This window comes from Sus scrofa, chromosome 1 (genome assembly GCF_000003025.6).
Source record: "Sus scrofa isolate TJ Tabasco breed Duroc chromosome 1, Sscrofa11.1, whole genome shotgun sequence".
In the NCBI taxonomy this organism is placed as follows: domain Eukaryota; kingdom Metazoa; phylum Chordata; class Mammalia; order Artiodactyla; family Suidae; genus Sus; species Sus scrofa.
In genome coordinates, this window is record NC_010443.5 from 68341356 (window position 1) to 68360632 (window position 19277).

Sequence of the window (19277 nt, forward strand, 5' to 3'; positions counted from 1 at the left end):
ATTGAGAACAGTAGCTCTGATTCAACCCCTAGCCTGGGAACTTCCATAGGCTGTGGGTGTGGCCCTAAAAAAAGAGCAAAAAAAATTTTTTTTTTCCTTGAGCTACTCACTTTTTAAGCTTCAAGATTAACCAGTAATCACACTTGTTATTTTCAAGTCTTTGTTTAAACCTAGAAACTGGATTAATGCATAAATTGTAAAAGAAAAGTATGTTGTTTGTAACTTTAGTTGTTTTATACCAGTGCTACCAATGACTATCTAGTGAAATGTGCATGTGTAATTTATTTTTTTCTGGGAGTTCCCATTGTGGCTCAGTGGTTAACAAACCTGATTAGGATCCATGAGGATGCAGGTTTGATCCCTGGCCTTGCTCAGTGGGTTATAGATATGGCATTGCCATGAGCTGTGGTATAGGTCGCAGGCATGGCTCAGATCCTGCATTGCTGTAGCTGCAGCTCTGATTCCACCCCTAGCCTGGGAACCTCCATATGCCGCAGGTGGGGCCCTAAAAAGATGAAAGACAAAAAAATTTTTTTTCTGTTAACTCTGTTAAAAAACATTCACAGGAAAAGGTAAATTTCAATGTTGTCAATTTATGTTATTTAACCCATTATATGAAAAATGCTATTTTTAAAACAGTCAATATAAAAATTATGACAGATTTATTTTACATTTTTTTCCTACTGAGTCTTCAAAAATTGGTATATATTTCACACTGTACATGTTACTTCAGACTAGTCATGTTTCAAGTGCTCAACAGCCAAATGTAGCTACTGGCTACCTTGTAGGACCAAGTATGTTTCTACTATACTATTTAAACAAATGATAAATATCTGAAGTATTCTCGTTAAATCTATTTTCTATAGACCAAGTTACTGCTACAATTTAGTAAATAGCTCAGCACTTTGGAAACATGTACATTCCCTAGGTCATTACCATCTGCTTTTAAAAAGTGTCATTCTAAATTGAAACTTTATAAATATAAATGTCCTCTATCCTGATGTGGGGAAAACCTTTTTCTTTTATGATTGTAATTTTTCCATTAATTGCTTTAATGGGCTTCAAAGTAAGTTTTTATGTTATACCAAAATAAAAGGAAGTTTTGTGTTTTTTTTCCTTAAAGATTTAGTAAACAAATTGAGTGTATCCATAGAGACTGAAGAAATCAATCTAAGGTATATATATAAAAAAAATTATTGGGAGGAAAATATATAACTTAAAAATGAAGGTATTTTCCCCCTGAAGTACATCTAGATTAAAAATAAAATACAGCTAAGGGTAAATTACAAATATACTTTATTCCCAGTTTGAAGATGGTGAATCCAAATTTTGGAATCTAATAGACATGTGGTTTTGTTTTTTGTTTTTTGTTTTTTGTTTTTTTTTAATCTTTTTATGGAGGTTCCCTGGGGAACCTCCATATGCCGCAGGTGGGGCCCTAAAAAGATGAAAGACAAAAATTTCATCGTTGTTGAATTGGGAGCTACAGTCACTGGCCTACACCACAACCACAGCAACATAGGATACGAGCCATACTGCGACCTACACTACAGCTTAAGGCCGGATCTTTAACCCACTGAGTAAGGCCAGGGATTGAACCTGTGTCCTAATGGATACTAGTTGGGTTTGTTAACCACTGAGCTGCTAATGGGAACTCCAACATGCTATTTTTAAAGATTAAAATATATGCTATCTTATAAATTGTTATTTTAATCACGCATGTTTTTTTTTCCACGTTTTCTAACTCTCTTTACCCTTCCTTAATTTTCAGATGAATATCTTATTGTTTGTCATTCAGAACCATTATTAAATGGTTTTAGGGAAAGTAAATTAATAGGCATGATGACAGTCCTAATTGAACACTCTCAAACTCTAAACCTACCACTGATATGTCCAAGGATTAGTATGCTCTTTTATGTATTGGAATGACAAAAATTACCCGGTCTTACTTGGATGCTCTTTGTATTTCAGTATCATGCCTGCATAACTGTACATGTCATCCCCTGTCATCCCCTTAAGTTATGTCTAGTAACTTAAGTAGACTATTGAAAGACAGATAAATACAAAGAAAAGTGTATTCATTTCTTATCCAGGAAGGTAGAGGCTTTGATGAGAATTAACCTTCAGAAGACACATCAAAAAGTCAGGGCAATAGGATAAACACAGGTTTAGGTTTTTTCTCTCTAGCCATGAATCAATTCCTCAGTTCTGCCCTGATTCTGAACTGGCACGTAATTTAGTGGGAGTGGATAAGGGATAGAATAAAAATGCACTGATGAGAAAATGATTAGCCTATTTATTGAAAATTCTGGGCATTGTATATAGACCATAAATTCTAAAATCTTTGGAAGAATTTTTAATGACAACACTTTTCTCTTTGTTATAGTCACAAAATGCTTTTCAAATAGCATCTTAAATAAGAAAAGAAAGTATAAGAGATAATTGCCACTTTATATACTTTTTGAATTACTGCAAATATTAAAAGTTCACCGTAAAATTTACGAGACCATTTTTAAAATGAACGTGAAGGAAATTTATCCTTGTACGACGCTTTTTTGAATATTTCTTATCTAAAAATGTATACCAACTATTTATTTAATTATATTTATAAATAGAGCATGGAACACAAAATATTTGGGAAACAGATATAAAGTTTGCCTAGAAAATTAACATTTCTTTTCAAATGGATGCAAATTTGTTACTTTTCTACAATTTCCTTCTGAAAATTGATAATGTCTTTTAAAATATTTTCATGATATATTATATAATGATATAAAAATTATATGCAAGTATTTTATCATATAACATTAATTATTAATTATAAACTATTGCAAGTTTATTTTAAAAATAAAATCAATATGAGATTTGTATAAAAATGTTGGTATATTTATGCCTTGTCTATTCTTTTTCTTTTCCATTTAAGATTATATTGTAAGCATTTTCTCAGTTATTAAATGTATAGGAAAAGAAATTAATAAGCTATTTCTGCTATGAGTGGAGTAAGGAAATTAAGAAGATTCTAGTTAGAAAAGAAAAGAATTATAGCCTGGCATTGTAGAGTTGGCAACATTCCACTTAGTTAATTCATGAGATTTCAGTGTTTATATATCCCTTGCTCTTTTTCTTCCTTATGGTCCCATTAAGAAATGGGATTATCAGCAAAGTCCCTAGTGCTTGGAGCAAAACCTATTATTATCAGTATCATAGTCATTTGTCACTATGTAAGATCATAGTACTTAGACTTTCACATTCTTTATGTTTGAACTATAAAAAGCAACGATGTATTGGATTCATAAGAATTTTTCTGGTTGAGCTAGCACCTTAATTGACCCCTGGGATAAGTGTTTATCAGCTAAATGGCTGCTAAATACAAGACCATGTCTTCTATAATCGTAGTTTCTTATTCTGTGGTCTGGGATCATCCTCTTAAAGATGTTAATGTTAGTAGCTCAGTAAAATTTTTATCTTCATTTGAGATAAACCCAGCCACATAGTCACCAAGTCAAGGAAGGAGGGAAGCCCAACCTTCTTCCTTCAAATGTAGGATTTTTGTTTTTGTGGGATTTTTTTTGACTCATGCCATCACCTTTGTCGCACTTTCTCCCATGCCCACACACTGCCATCCAAGCAGTACTCTGAACTCCTCTCTAGATTTGAGCCTTTATTACAAAACCTTTCTCTACTATGATTTCTTTATTAATTATTCTCATATTTCCTTGCTCCTGGGGGTGTGGAAGCCCCCTTCAGTGAGCATTATCACTGTCCTTTACTGTCCTTACTGCATGAATAGATAACATTTCTCCTCATCTTCTGATTAGATGTCTACTTCCCTCGAGCATCGCGTACCATTACCTAGAGGATGGGGATTCACTTTTTTGAATCCATCAGAATTTGACGATGGTTATATTTATTATTGATTTATCGAATTTGCAGTAATTTCAATTTCAGAGAATGAAATGATGTATAAACACTTCAGGGTAAAGGTTAGCTCTATCCTGGAACTCCTTGCACCATAATACAAATGGACCTATAATCCATCTGGTAGCTTACAAATACCATTTTTTTCTTATGTTCTTATATAATACCATACATATTCCTTGACAATGTAAATTTGCAATGCAAATCAATAATAACTGTTGGTTGGCTATTACATTCAAATTACTATAGAGAGATCATTGTTTTTGGAAATTTAAACTTTTAGATACCATTCTCTCCATTTCCTTTTTCTTCTCTCTATATTCAGCAATCATCAGATACTCTCAAATCTGCTGTATCTATAGCTTTCTTAACTACATTCTTCTTTTCACCCTGAGAGCTATGCCTTGATTAAGGACACCATGGTCTCTCCCCTGAGTGTTGTAATTGTCTCCTCACTCCTAACATCTCTATCCTACACTTATCTTCTCCTAGTGTGAGCTTCCTAAAACATACTCATGATTCCTTATTGTGTGCTAGATGAAATTTTAGCTCATTGGCCAAGCCTACAAGGTCCTTCATGATCTGACTCCTGCTACTTGTCCAGCCTCATAATTGCCTACTTCCTGCTCCTCCAAGCCACCCATCTCACCATCTCACCCTAAATGAGTCGGCAGGCTGATGCACCTCCTCATTTCAGCAAGGGTATTCCCATTGTCTGAACCACATATGACCGTTGGAATGTATGGCATATTCCTACTCATACTCTAATTTTCAGGACATATGTAACCTTTTCTGTGAATTAGCTTTGAATTTTCCAGACATTTTATATGTATACATCTTTATTTATGTACTTTATTTGTAATCCCATGTTGAAATTTAACTCTGGAACTTCTGTTTGCTTTGACATCCTTTTCTCATTCTTTTTTTTCAGGGCTGCACCTGCAGCATATGGAGGTTTGCAGACTATGGGTCCAATCGGAACTGTAGCTACAGGCCTACATGATAGCCACAGCAATGCAGGATCTGAGCCATGTCTGCAATGTACACCACAGCTCACAGCAATGCCGGTTCCTAAACCCACTGAACAAGGCCAGGGATTGAACTCACATCCTCATGGTTCCTAGCTGGGTTTGTTTTGTTAACCGCTGAGCCGTGATGGGAACTCCGGTTTCATCATTCTTGAAAGTCTGGACCTAGTTCAGTGCCTGGTGCAAAGTAAGTGCTCATAAAAAGGAATGACTGATGGAATAAATATGTGTGTTAATTTATTTTAATCATACTCCATCTGTGTTCTAATCACTGGGATTGCTCATTTCCCCAGATATATTCTGCAGAACTTTATTTTATTATTAGTTTTTATTTTGGCCACGCCTATGACATATGGAAGTTCCTGGGCCAGGCATGGAACCCATGCCACAGCAGTGGCAATGATGGATCCTTAAGCTACTGAGCCACCAGAGAACTCCTGAGAGCTTTTACTTTATTATCAAGATATCTAATCAGTTAGAAAATGCAATTAAGCTAGTCTCAATTATGTATTAGAAAGACACCTTAAAAGACAGAAATTTAGAAATGCTTTTGATTAGTGAAAGTTTAGTGAAATACAAGAGTAGTTTTCATTCTCTTTTACAAAACAAGGGAGAAAGTTTATAAAGGAGGTGAGTCTTAATGTGTTTAAGTTTCAATCTCCTAATGATTATTTCTTTATCAATGACAGACCATGGCCCATAAACTTTATAATTCCTTTCCTTATTTGATTAACTTAAATTAAAAGGTATCTTGTATACACAGTCACAGCAGGAAGTTAGTTCATGTACTGTGGGACACAAGTGATCACTTTGTTAATGTACAAAGATTTACTTTTAGAAAAGTCAATGAAAATAGAACCATAAAGAAATAAAGGCAGGCTTTCATTTACTGCTGGAACTACGTCTTCCTTAGCTGCTGTCTGCTTCTCTTAATTAACTACAGTTATTTTCTTTGATTCAGTTGAAATGAGAATAAATGTAAGACTTTGCCAGACAATGGATCGAATTAATTTGGCACTTTTTAAATTGGTAAAGGCATTTTTGAAAAAAGGTTACTTTTATCTTATATGCCACTAACACACTAAAAGTATAAAAAATAACAAACTAAGAATTAGTTATCCTTCCTTTGATCAGTTTTACTCTTGACTATATTGTACATAGTACTCTGGATTTGATACCAGGCATTCACAGTTTGGTAATAAAGTCAGTACCTCTGTTTCCTAAGAACTTAGGGAATTGATAAAATCAGAAGATAGTGAATGTCTTCCTGATCACATCTCACATCTTTGTCGGTGTAAAAATCATATTCAGACTTTAACGGTTGACTTCATATCAATTTGGTATTTCTCTGGTTGATCTAGTTCCTAAGTCTTCCTTCAGATTCTTGTTAAAATTCCTTGCTTCTTACGCTATTTTGTGACAGCTAGGACAAATTACCAGGGGATTCACATAACTTATTAGTATTTTGCTCAAAAATGTGTAACATTTTACAAAATTTGTGAGTATAATGGCTACTTTTATTCCTTACCACAAAAGAAATATTTTGGGGTCTATATTATAATCAAATATGCAGAAATATTTTCATAAGATGTTTCAGAGTATGTAATGAAGTCAAGCACAATATTCATTACATTTGTATATGATTGATATAATGAATCGGAAAAAGACAAGTAGTATGTGGCATGAATAACAGAATGGCTTTGTATTTCTTCACTTTATATACCTATTAATCCTCCTGGATGTACTAAGCTGCAAGTTGAATCTGAATATGAATAATTGAGGTGACCTAACAACATCCATTGTTTCATTAACAAGGACCATTCCATCTAATTGCCTTTGCTCATTGGCAGATTAAATAATCAGCATTTATCTAAAGCTGATAAAGAGATGGAATTTCCATTTTAAGTAATGGTTCCTTACATGAAAGATGGCAGTTGCAATGAAGCATTTCCTTCATACTCATGTTATTTTTCAGGTCAATTTTAAAACTTTTCATTTGGCAAAAGTAAGGTTGAATCAAAAGACTTTTTTTACCCCTCTATCCTGAAAATCAAATTTTATCTTCAAAGCATTGATTTCAGATCATATAATACAAATTTGTAAAGGATTGATACCTTTCTGCTCATAATTATCTTCAGCTTCTTATTGTATGTTTAATAGCTACATAGTAATATATGTACACATCACGATGGTATGAGGAAGTCTAGCTAGATAGAAATTTGTGTTATTCAGAAAGGAGGGCCCCTCAAGTGACAGCTGATGACAAGGACATCTAGAAAAGATGATGGCCAGTGCTCTGACAAGAAGGCAGAGTTCAACTTTGGAGAGTGTGGAAACTAGTGACATTCTGAGATTTAGAACTCCACATTTGTCCTGTGTATCAAGATCAAAGTTATAGTTACCAGAGGGGAAATGTGGGGGCAGGGATAAATTAGGAGGTTGGGAATAACATATACACAGTACTATATATAAAGTAGATAACTAATAAAGATCAACTGTGGCAGAGGGAAATCTATTCAATATTCTCTAATAACCTGTATGGGAAAAGAATCTCAGAAAGAATGGATATATGTACATGTAAAACTGATTTACTTTGCTATACACCTAAAATTAACACAACATTGTAAGTCAACTATACTCCAAAAAAAAAAAAAATTGGTAAGAATAAGCAATGAATTTAACATTGAAAAAACAAAATGCCAAGCAGGCTACTGAGGTAAGGAGTCATCAAACTTGTGAAAGCAAATACAGTGCACAATACAAAGGGAATACCAGGTAGTTAAGAAAATAAGTAATAGATTCTTTTACTGGAGCAGGCACTCAGGTTAGAGTGCGGGTAATAGCAAGTTTGACATAATGTTCAATTGTCTGGTTTAGAGCAATGGATTAGAAAACAATGGGAGATGAAGCTGGGATAAAATTTTTACATATTAATTAATAGATTATTGCAAGTGCAATATTTACCATATAGAAACTGAGAATAAAGCCAGAATGAAATAGTGGTTGGAATTATTTAAAAACAGAAAGTAAGAAATGACATTGAAGCCTATAGGTAACAAGAGATATTATTATTCAGAAATATATTCATAATAAACTACAGAAAAGTTCTGGTGAAGGAAGGTTAGCAGTTGCTATAAACAATAGTACTTTCCCTTCCATGGTTCTGTTTCTCAAATAAAAAGAGTGCATCTATTTATAAAATGTACAAAACGTTTTCTGGCTATTTTGCATTCAGAGTAAAAGACACAGAGCTAAGCTGCATTCCATAATTGGGAATTGGGTATGGAATGAGGAGGAGTAGACTGGTGATAATTGCTATCTAAACTGTATTATTCCATTTTATTCCTTATTTTAGGAATTTATTTTAGGAATTTTTTTATTTCCATAATTTTGGAATTTATTTCCAACAAATGTTGAAATATGATACTAGATAAAAGGTATATTGGCCCTACTACATTTTAAATAAAATAAATTTTAAAATAATAAATATTAATGTAAATGTTCATTTATTTAAGTACTCAAATTTATATATTTTATATAAAACATAAAATATATGTTTATGATTTAGGTAAATTCATGTGACTTTTGAATGCTATTATAAATAGTAAAGCTCTGTTATCTGATTTATTTTCTAGAAAGGCAGAGGTACTGGCTGCAATATTAATAGTATAATTAGCATTTATAATATATGGCCACAAATACTATGTATAAGATCTTGATAGTTTTCTTATTAAACATAACTATAAAAATATTTATAAACAACATATTTAACTATAATTTTATTAATTTTGGACTCAATATGTATGCCAATTTTTTTTTCTGTTGTTAATGGCTACAGCTGTGGCAATGGTTCGATCCTAGACCGGGGATCAAACCCATTCCTCTGCAATGACCAAAGCTGCTGCAGTTGGATTCTTAACCCACTGTGCCACAGTGGGAACTACTGACAAATTTTAACAAAGTTTCCATCTTCACTATTGCAAATTGCAGTGTTTTTTGTTTTTTGTTTTTTTCCTTTTGGTCATAGTCAATTTCAAAAGAATTTTATTTAAAAATTGAGTCAGCTGGAAAAAGCTGCAAATAAATCAAGAACTTGATATATAATAAAATGTTTATTACATATAATAAACAACAATCATAACTTATTTTTTTTCTGTTTAAATATATACCATAGTAGAAGTTTCCCTCTTTTTTGTTTTTAAATTACCTACCTCTCTATCTCACCAGTGAAGAAATTCTCTTGCCTATTTATCTAAAGGATTACCTGACTCTACTACTAGAAACAGGAGCGTATGTGTAAATGACGTATGACTTCTAGAATGTATAGAAGCCCTGGAAATTTGACCTAAGCAATAACTTTATATGTAAACTTTGGGTTTAATTCATGTTGCATGTTACCATTTGTATGGACAATTCTACTAGAAAATTGTGAAATGTATTTAATGCTTAATACAGTCTAGTGCTATTAGTGCCTTGTAACAATATCATCAGGTAGTTATAATCCTCATTTTATAAATGCAGATACATAGACTAGGTATCTATAGTCAGGAAGATCCTTGGACTATAGTCAGACGCAAATAAAATAATCCTTAAGTATCCAGAGGTAAAAGTTAGGCATGATTAATTCAAAACCAGCAAAAAATACTAGATGTATTACTTCTTGTTCAACTTTTATATGGTTTTACATCAGTTTTGCATGAGATGGTGATTAGTTGGTCTACTAAACCCTTTCCTTTCCTTCCCAAATAGATTAAAGCAATAAATAGGTAACAAAAACCAGCATCTGAATCTCATCTCCAGCCCTTCCTCTTGCTTTAAGCAAGTTACTTAACTTCTTTGAGCCTCACTTGTCAAATAGAAATAATAAATTTAGTGTGTCGTCCTAAGGATTGAAAGGGATAATGAATTAACATATAAGGATATTATAAATCTACTTGACTTTTAATAATTGTAAGCTATGTTATTGCCTCCTCCTAAAATCTCAGTGCCTTATAAATATAAAACAAATTTTGATACAGTGCTTATAGCTTAGTTATTCCCACCATATTATTTTAGGATCTTTTGTTACCTCTTGGATGCAGTAACACTGTAGTAGACAGTGTACTAGATATTGGGGTGTGTGTGTGTGTGTGTGTGTGTGTGTGTGTGTGTGTGTGTGTTGTATTGGATGGTTAATTGACCCAGAAACAATTAGAAGTATTCATATAGAATCTACTTAGTATTAGAGTTCAGTAGTCTTCTTTAAAAAGGAGCCCAATCTCAATAATTTGAAATATTCTATTAGAATAATATATCCCTATTTAATATGTTTTTAAATCTAGTTAAAAGTTTGTGAAAATTATATGTGCCATTTATTTCCTTTCAAAGTTAGGCCAATGCTTTTTTAGGTTAAGAAGATGGCTTATTGGGCTCAGAATTAAAGGATGGGTTTTTACTGGAGGTTTTTTTTTTTAAATGACAGTTATACAGGGTTATAAAATCTATTTTCATCTTAGAATAAGAATTTTGGAATCAGAATCATTTGACTCTTGAAACCAAGGTATGCTTACCTCCTTTATAAACTTCTGCAACTGATTTAGCTTCTTTGAACCTCAATTACCTCATCTATTTAATGGAAATAGTAAGGCCTACATCATAGAATCACCAGGAAGTTTAAATACATAACTTTTATACTGCTCAAAGAGAGTGTCTGCCAAATAGTAAATTCTCCAAAGATGATATTTATTTACTTCAAGGCAAATATCATTTCTGCACTTTAACACAAGCACTATAGCTGTTCAGGGTAGGTGCATCATTCTCAGAGCTTTCTGATTCCCTGTTTGTACATATGTAACAGTTAGATTAGGATGCAACTCTGTAAACAGTACTTTTTGAAAAAGAAATCTAAGAGTGGCAGTTGCTTACTTTTATGCTCTGGATGAGATTAAGTCAAGGAATGTCCTGAATCATCACTGGTTTTACTGCCAAATTGTTGATGTTCATTTCGTCACACCAGTACCTAAGTTATTGTATTTACATTAGAAACACATTTTTTTTTGGAAATAGTATAGTCTATTCAGCTTTGTGATATAAAAGCCTAAGAAATGATCAAGGATCCACTCTGACACTAATTTTCAAGATATTCTTGGCCAATACTCTTTAAATCAACATTAATAAATCAAAAGAATATTTCAGACAAAATGAAATGAAGAGTTTTAGGGTGAATTTGCCTAAGGGATGTTAGGAGTTCTCTTGCTTTATTATGCAGAGAGGAAATATTATGTTGATCTTTCATTTGCCTTTCTGAAAGAATTCATAAATATTTTATTCATTAATCTTCAGAATACCCTGTGACCAAATTGAACCAGAAGGGAAAAGTGAAGTTATTAAACAGACACAGATGTTGAAATGGTACCAAATCAATCCTTCATGAAAAATTCCTATATTCTGTTAGTCATTAATTCATTTTCCAAATGGTTACGCATGCCTACTATATACAGTGTGTGTTAATAGACCATGTGGCTGATAAGAAAACATATATATGTATGTACATATTACATGATGTCTGCACCTGAAGAATTATCAGTTAAGTAAGGAAAGTATGGCTTTACATAACTTTTTTAAATGTTGACCTATAATAAGAAATACATTTTAAAAATGGTGTGTTTAGATGGGAGTTTTTCCACCTTTTGCTAAGGATGTACTTAAAACTGCATATAAAATCGCAGCTGGAGAATGCCCAAGTTAACAGGAAGAAGAGTTCTCTTTCTGTGTGGTTCCCTCACTGGATGTTGTTAAAAATCTACCCTCCTGGGATAAATCCAAGAAATCCAGAGACTTGATCAGGCCTGTTGATGGAGGACAAGCTCCCCTGTTGGATACTCCACTCAGATGTGTCCTATTCGAGCTGGAGAATTCCATGGCTGCTACCACATTTGACACACTCCAGAAAGTAGTACCACAGTCCTGGAGCTGCTGCTGAACTTGGAGTCCTGGTTTTTCTATTGAAAATGTGGCAGTCAAATGGTCATTTCCATCTTTACTCATGCTTCTATTGCCTCTGGTGTTAGGGGCCATTTTTGCTAGTTGTCTTTCCATGTCCTGACTAGGTACTCACCACTGGAACCAAGGCTCAGATTCATTCCCAACTTGGCCTAGATTCCCACCGTTTCAGCTTTCAGCTTTTCAGTTATTTATATCTTTAGTTTACACAACAAACATGCACCTGGGAGCCTTCCCATATTGCCAGCATGGCTGAGTTGACAGCCTCCGTCAGTCATAGCTGTTTGCAGATACAGCTGTTCCCCTGTGCTCTCAGGTCTTGTCTGGACTCTGGCCTCCCTCATCTGGGCATGTTTCCTCTCACCTGACTGCATTTAGGCAGCCTCCGGCCCTCAGAGGTATTCTGGGTTGGAGTATTGATTGTTTTCCTCCTAAGAGTTTCCTTGACCCTTTCGCAAATGAATCTACTTCCTTCCCAGCAGCTTTCAAGCTCCTGATCTGAAAGAAGGGATGAAAAGAGAGGTCTCTATAAAAGCAAATGAATAGTTGCTATAGCCATTCCAGAGATGGTGCCAAATGGGCTTTCATCTATTTAAATATAATTTCTAAAAAGGTCACTCAGTGGATTTGCTTAGAATCAGAAAACCTATACCAAGAAAATTTGATGTTTCTATCTTTCAACATAGAGCTAAATTAATTATAATAATAATTGTTATTGTCATTTTAACTAGTATTATTATTCCATCTTAACTAAGTGTTGGACCAACTGCTAGAGTGTTGCAAGAATCTGTGACGCTGGTGTGTTTGGGAAGTTTGGTGTGATTGGGAAGAAAGTTTTAGAGGAGGTAGCTCTTTAGCTGAGTCTTGAATGTGAATTTGAACACAAATAGCATTCTGATAAGACTAGATGAGAGCAGGAAAGCCATGCTGGCTGAAGAGAATGGGAAACCATTAAATGTTTCAGAATAGGAGAGTGCAATAGAAGTAACATTTACTGTGTCCCCTCTTTGCTAAACATTATGCCATTTGTGGTAATTATATAAAACTAGGCTTGCCTTACACAGTCTCTAATTCTCACCAAAATGCTTCACAGTGAGCTTTATTTCTCACTTTACATTTGATGGAAGTGAGGCTCAAATATGTTTAGTATGTTGTTTAGGGACATTTAGCTAAGGTGGAATCCAGGCCTTTCTAACTGCATAACCTGTTCCACCTTGTTCCCCCGAGCCTCCTCTGGTGGCTCTCTGTGGGTACATTAGACTCACTGCAGTGCTAGGCAGGAAGCTATCATTCAAGTTGGCAGTAATATTGACTGGAAGTGAAGTAGAGAGGTCTCAAAGGAATGATTGAACGGGAAAGCCTTTTTGAGGTCAGAAAGAAGAAAAGAGAAGTTTTGAGCTTTCCAACTTAGCTGACTGGGAGGGCAATAGTGCTTTTAACAAAAACGGGGCCACCTGAAGGAGGAGGTGGCTTGGAAAGGGGATGGCATTGATTGTACACATGTAGAATTTGAGATAATGGGAGAAGGACCTGGCAAAATTTAGAAGCTGAAATATCACTTCCCATTGTGGTAATGTCTCAGTTTCTATTTCAGAAAAAGAGAGAAACATCTTTGTTCTATGAGTATATGTTTGCAACTCTAAGGATCTAGCCAACTTGTTTGGCCACCTAGACTAAGCAACCCTGGCAATGAGAAAATTTAAGTCATATTGAATGTCAGTAAAGAATTACTGCATCTTTTAGTGCCTTATTTATGAGTAGTCCTGCCAGAACATCCTGAAGCTCTAAAGCAAATGTGTCTTGGGTCTTGGGAATGTGCCTTGGGAAAGAAGATATTAATTTGAATTCTGGTTCTGGCTTTCAAGGAAAATATTACTCCTGCTAAATGTTGCCTTTAAAAATCAACTTTTCAGACTCCACTCTCAGCCTTTAAATATTTATTCCTCTCTCCAAATCCTTTACTTTATCAAAGGGAAAAAGGAAATGAATAAGTGATAAATTAAAGACTGTGAAATACCTTTAAGATATGAACTTCTCTAGCCCCTGAGGCAGGTGCACATGAATTTAACTGACAAAAATCATGCACAATTTTTCAGACTTGAGAGCCTGCTAGACTAAAATTTAAGTATATTTTAAATAAATTTGAAACAGTCAAAATCACAATAAGGTAAACACAGATGTTACTCATTTGTTCACTTTTAAAAGCATCATAAACATTTTGAATATTTAATATTATTTAAATTTTATTCAATAGATCATGCATGCTATTAAAACTTTGTGAATTTAAAAAATATTTAGGGAAGAAAATTAAAATTTCCAGTTCATTAACACACCAAGCAAAGAGAATGACAACTAACATTTTAGGGATGGAAAGCTCTCTTAGCTTACCTTCCTTAACTGATTAACAACAATAACCAAAGCTCTCTATCTCTTGGTTAAAATAAACTGATATCCACAGCAGCCTGGAAATACTATTGGTAGGCTACCCTGTCATGCTTCTGTGTTTTGTTCTCATAGTTGGGTATTCTTAAAAAGATCAGTACTGTTTCTTCCAAAACCAGTTTATGCTTGTTGTACTTATTAATATCATGACTCAATTAACTATTACCTCAAATAATGAAATAAAAGGGCACTTTCAATTAAAAGAAACAGAAGCTGTAAATCATGGATAAACCATTATATTTAGGGTTTATGGAAAGCAAAAGAAGGATTCCAATCAGCATATCAATATCAAGGGTCTTGGCTCTACATCAGTATATTAGGGATAAATTTACAGTTAGATGTTTTACATTAAAATGAATTTTAAAGTATATACTTAAGTATAATAATCAACTGTCAATTTTAATTAACTGGCCAAATAATAGCTTTGGTTGCTTTGGAAAGAGGTCATCCCTGTACTTATTTCTTAATTTTTCTGTGCTCTTGTACATACCTTATAAGATCATAGGATATATGTTTGCAGGATGTTTTCTTAAAATTAAAATAATATTTATTTAAAACTGTTATGTGACAGGCACTGTTCTTGACATAGGGATATAGTGATAAGACAAAGATGGAATCTACCTTCTATTTGGCAAAGAGAAGGATAAAGTAAACAAGTTAGGGTAAGGGGACAGAGAGTGATGGGGGTGAGGAGGGCTCTTTAGCTGGGGTGTCAGAAGGAGATGATATGTGGGATAGGCCTACATGGTAAGAAATAGGGAGCTGTGCAAAGATTTCTGAGAAGTACAATCTAGGCAGAGGAAAAACAAATGCATACTCATTGAGATGGAAATAGCAAGGTGTCTGAGGTAAAGAATAGTGACCTATCAGTGTGCTGGATGACTTAGAGTAAGAAGGAAGATGGTAGAAGATTGGAGAAGTGGTCAAGAAACTTAACATTTAGGTCTTTGAAGGATGTAGAAGTTTGGGTTTTGATCAAATTGAAAGGCTATAGTAGGACTTGGGCATTGAGATGATGCCTGTGACGTCTGTGTGACATTAAAGTGGGGAGAAGTGTTAGACAGCTATTTCAGTAATGATGATGAACGATGCTGATGACTTGGACTCAGATTTTAGTGGTGGGGCTGAGAAGAGTGATAGAATTTGAGATATAATTTGGAGTGATGTCAACAGGATTCATTGACAGATAAATTAAGGGAAGAGGGTACGACCAAGGAGGATGTAGCAGCTGCTGTCATTGTCATACCCCTATCTCTCTGACTTTACGGTTCAGGGTGCCCAAGGAACTTGTGGCTGCTAGGATCAGCTTCTCTGTATCAAGGGTCTTCTTCCAGAAGGAAGCTCTGCTTGTATATCTAGCAGCGGGGGAAATACTGGGAAGTTACTCCCCTCCCCCATGACCCAAAGAAACTCTTAACCAGTAAGATGACCAGTAAGCTCTTAACCAGTAACATCAATGTATAAATACCCCAGCTCCCCCAGTCTTGGAGCAAGATAATTCTGAGATGTAACCTTTACATCATTTCTCAAAATATCCCTGTGAGATTAAGTTCCTTTTGCACATCCTGTAGATGGCTTACATTTATTTGTTGTTTTCCCTTCCCTTTATCACTTCTTCCCTTTCTTACTGGTGATCTTCCCTTTCTTACCCAAGTAAGCTACTTGTACTGAATCTTTGTTTCAGAGTCTGCTTCCGAGGGAACTCAAACTGAGACAGAGGACTTATAGGTTAGAAAATCTGAGGAAGTTGATGGAAATGGGGCTATATACTGAAAATAGAGAAGAATAGTTTAAAACTGATTTGGGGGTAAAAAATCAGAATACCCTTTTGATATGTTATGTTTGAATTATTTGTTGGATATTCAAGTGATACTTTGTTTTGTTCAATATTGTATTCTTTGTGCCTCAGATACATAATAGGCACATAAATCAATATTTGTTAAATGAAGGACATAATTATTGGGGGAATAAATGATTTTGAGATGCAGATATTTTTTGAGCTCAAAATTTAGGTGAAAAAATCAGGATTAGAGTACAGATTTGTGAATCAGCAGGACGTAAATAATATTTAAAGCCAAGGGACTGGTTAAGTCATATAGGGACATGATGTGGACAGAGAGGAGATGAATGCCAAGGACTGACCTGAAAAGTAAGGAGTCAGCAAAGGTGATTGGAGATGGATGGGCAGTAAGGTAGAAGGAGGACAAAGAAGAAATTGATTACTTGGAAACGTAGAGAAGAAAGAGTTTTGAGAATGACAGAGTGGTTAACTGTGTCATATCATCCTTCTAACATAGTTCAAGTATGGTCAGGCTAGACAATTGGCCATTTAAAGTAATTCCTATGTACGCCTCTTTATAAGTTGTTATTGGACTTGTCACTAGTTGCTGGGAAATTTTCTTTTAATATCCATTTATTTTTATAATAAAACAGTGTTACTTTAGAGGGAATAGAAAAAAATCTTTATAGACAGTGTATATGTTTAAAGAGGTGACAAGGGAAGCAGAATTTGGTAAAAATGTATCATATTATATGTGAAATAAAACTAGCAACAGTTAATGTAGAATTTGCTGTTTTAATATGCTACCAGTGTAAGATAGCAATCATTTGTAATTGCCAACGAGTGACAAAGTTAAAAGTGGCAACAAATATTTTGCATAACAATTAGTTTCACCATCTACTTTGATGTCTTTAAATATTAAATATTGAATATTCAGTTCTTTAAACTGCATTGTTTCTGTTTCTTTAATGAGCCATTTAAAATAAATTCTTTAAGAAGTACAATAATAAGAAAGAAATTACTAGTGTTAGGAAATATATAAAGAGACATGCAGAATTCTAATCTTCTTGCTAGTGTTATATTCAATATTTTGCCTTCATCAAAATGTACCCACAGGAGCACAGCTGGACAGAATCTCTTTCTGTGATCTTTGGTAGCTCTGTAGTGCCCCATAAATGACTCAGCTATGAATCAGTGGCTGTGCTTTAGGCTTTGATTTTTGTTTTTAGTTCAAAGATGAGCACCATGAGGACACCACCCAGAGAGAGTTATCATATTTTGTTTCAGATCTCCTGTAGTAAAAGACAAATGTTCTTGTTTTTGTTCTACCAGATATTGTCTACGCATATGATAGTTTAAAAATAATAAATCCTTTTTAATATATTAAAGACTATTAACCAGAACGTGGTAACATTAAAGTAGGTGTTTCAACTTTCTGAAAATATAATACCACCCCAATACACATTAGTGTATTTGCTGTTAGCATATTTATCATTCAAAAATTTTATTTTCTTATATTGCATATTTGCAGAAATGTACTTCTACTACACAGAATTTTAGATGTTAACTTTCTGATTTAAAATATACCAAATATTGTGTCTATTTTAGTCCTCCATGGAGCAAATGCCAAGAAATGCTTAGATATACAGCATATTTATTGGCAGATATGCTTCAAAAGGATAAAGAGAGAGAAAGTTAGATTATGTAGAGGGTCTGCAGACTGAGATGCAGGTCTGAAACTGAGAAAGGAGGGAGAGAAATTAGGATTGGATGGAAAGACCCTTAGACTGCATGCAGTGCACACTCTTAGCCATGCTGAAGGGGATTTCTTTAGCCTGACCTTCCCTCTAGAGGAATTTTGCATCAGGCAGGAATGGCATGGTTCTAGCAAGCCTGCCAATCTCAGTCATTAGCTGCAAGCAGCCCAGTGGAAGTATGGCCTGGTGAACACAGTGGTGTATATGAAGTTGCAAAAGCTGGAGGATAATAATCAGCTATGTTCCCTGTAGCAATTTTTTGTCAAGGAAAATTTGAGCAGGGCATCTCCATGGCCATTACACATATAAATGCTGAGCCTTTTAGTGGAGTTGTTGTCAAAGGGATGTAGATTTTCTTTCCTAGTTTCCTTAGTTTATAATGCATATCCCTAACTAACCATATACCTTAAGTATTATCAGTGAGAGACTGAGGAAGAACTTTGTAGCTACATCATGGTCTTAGGTTAAAAATAGCAACAGTTAAATAAATAATCTCAAAACATATGTTCTGATTATAGGACAGTGTAGGCTTATCTGTGTTTGAAAATGAATAAACATGTTTTAATTTTACATATAATATTACTAACAAACTAATTCAAAACTGTAAGAGGATTGCTATATTTTAATGAGGGATGCCCAGCAGTGTTCAACAAAACAAGGAGAGAAACTTTTAAGTAGCATGGAAAATAGTAGAATTAGATTAGAAGGCATATAGATTTAATAAATGAGTTGAGAATAGCCATAAGACTTTTACATGCACATATATTTTTAAAGAATTGTGATAGTATAAGTCCCTCTGAAACTAAAATTCTACAGCAGAAATAATGAATAGACTCTCCCATTCAGTGAGCCCAGAAAGGTGTTTAACTTAGTTTATCTTAATTAATAGATCATAATTTAATCTTTGAGTAACAAAGTCTTTTGGACCTACTGTATAGCACAGGGAAATCTATTCAATATTCTGTAATAACCTATATGGGAAAACAGAATGGATATATGTATATGTATAACTGGTGCACTTTGTTGTACCCTGGAAACTAATAAAACATTGTTAAGTCAACTATACACCAATAAAATTAAAAAAACAGAAAAAATCTTTGATTAAAAAGAATTCACAATGATTGTAGTATCCCTAGATGATAATTTATTATAGTTATTTTAAAATTAGTTACCATTTAACAGTAATGTTTCTTAAATTCAATATTAAGTTATAGGGAGTATTGATTACATGCCAGGCGTTGTCCTCGGTACTGCTGATACACAATGAAAGCAAATTAGACGTTACCCCTTTCTTTGTTGGTTAATTGAAATTTCATTCATTCATTCCTTAGACAAATAGAATATGAGTTTTCCTATAGCTCTTTTAGACAC

General features: G+C 34.1%; 1 protein-coding gene across 7 annotated transcripts in view; it reads left to right on the top strand.

Moving 5' to 3' along the window:
• The window catches only part of GRIK2 (glutamate ionotropic receptor kainate type subunit 2), a 628363-nt gene that overhangs the window by 289270 nt on the left and 319816 nt on the right, over nucleotides 1-19277 (top strand). The gene's annotated exons all lie outside the window — the stretch shown is intronic.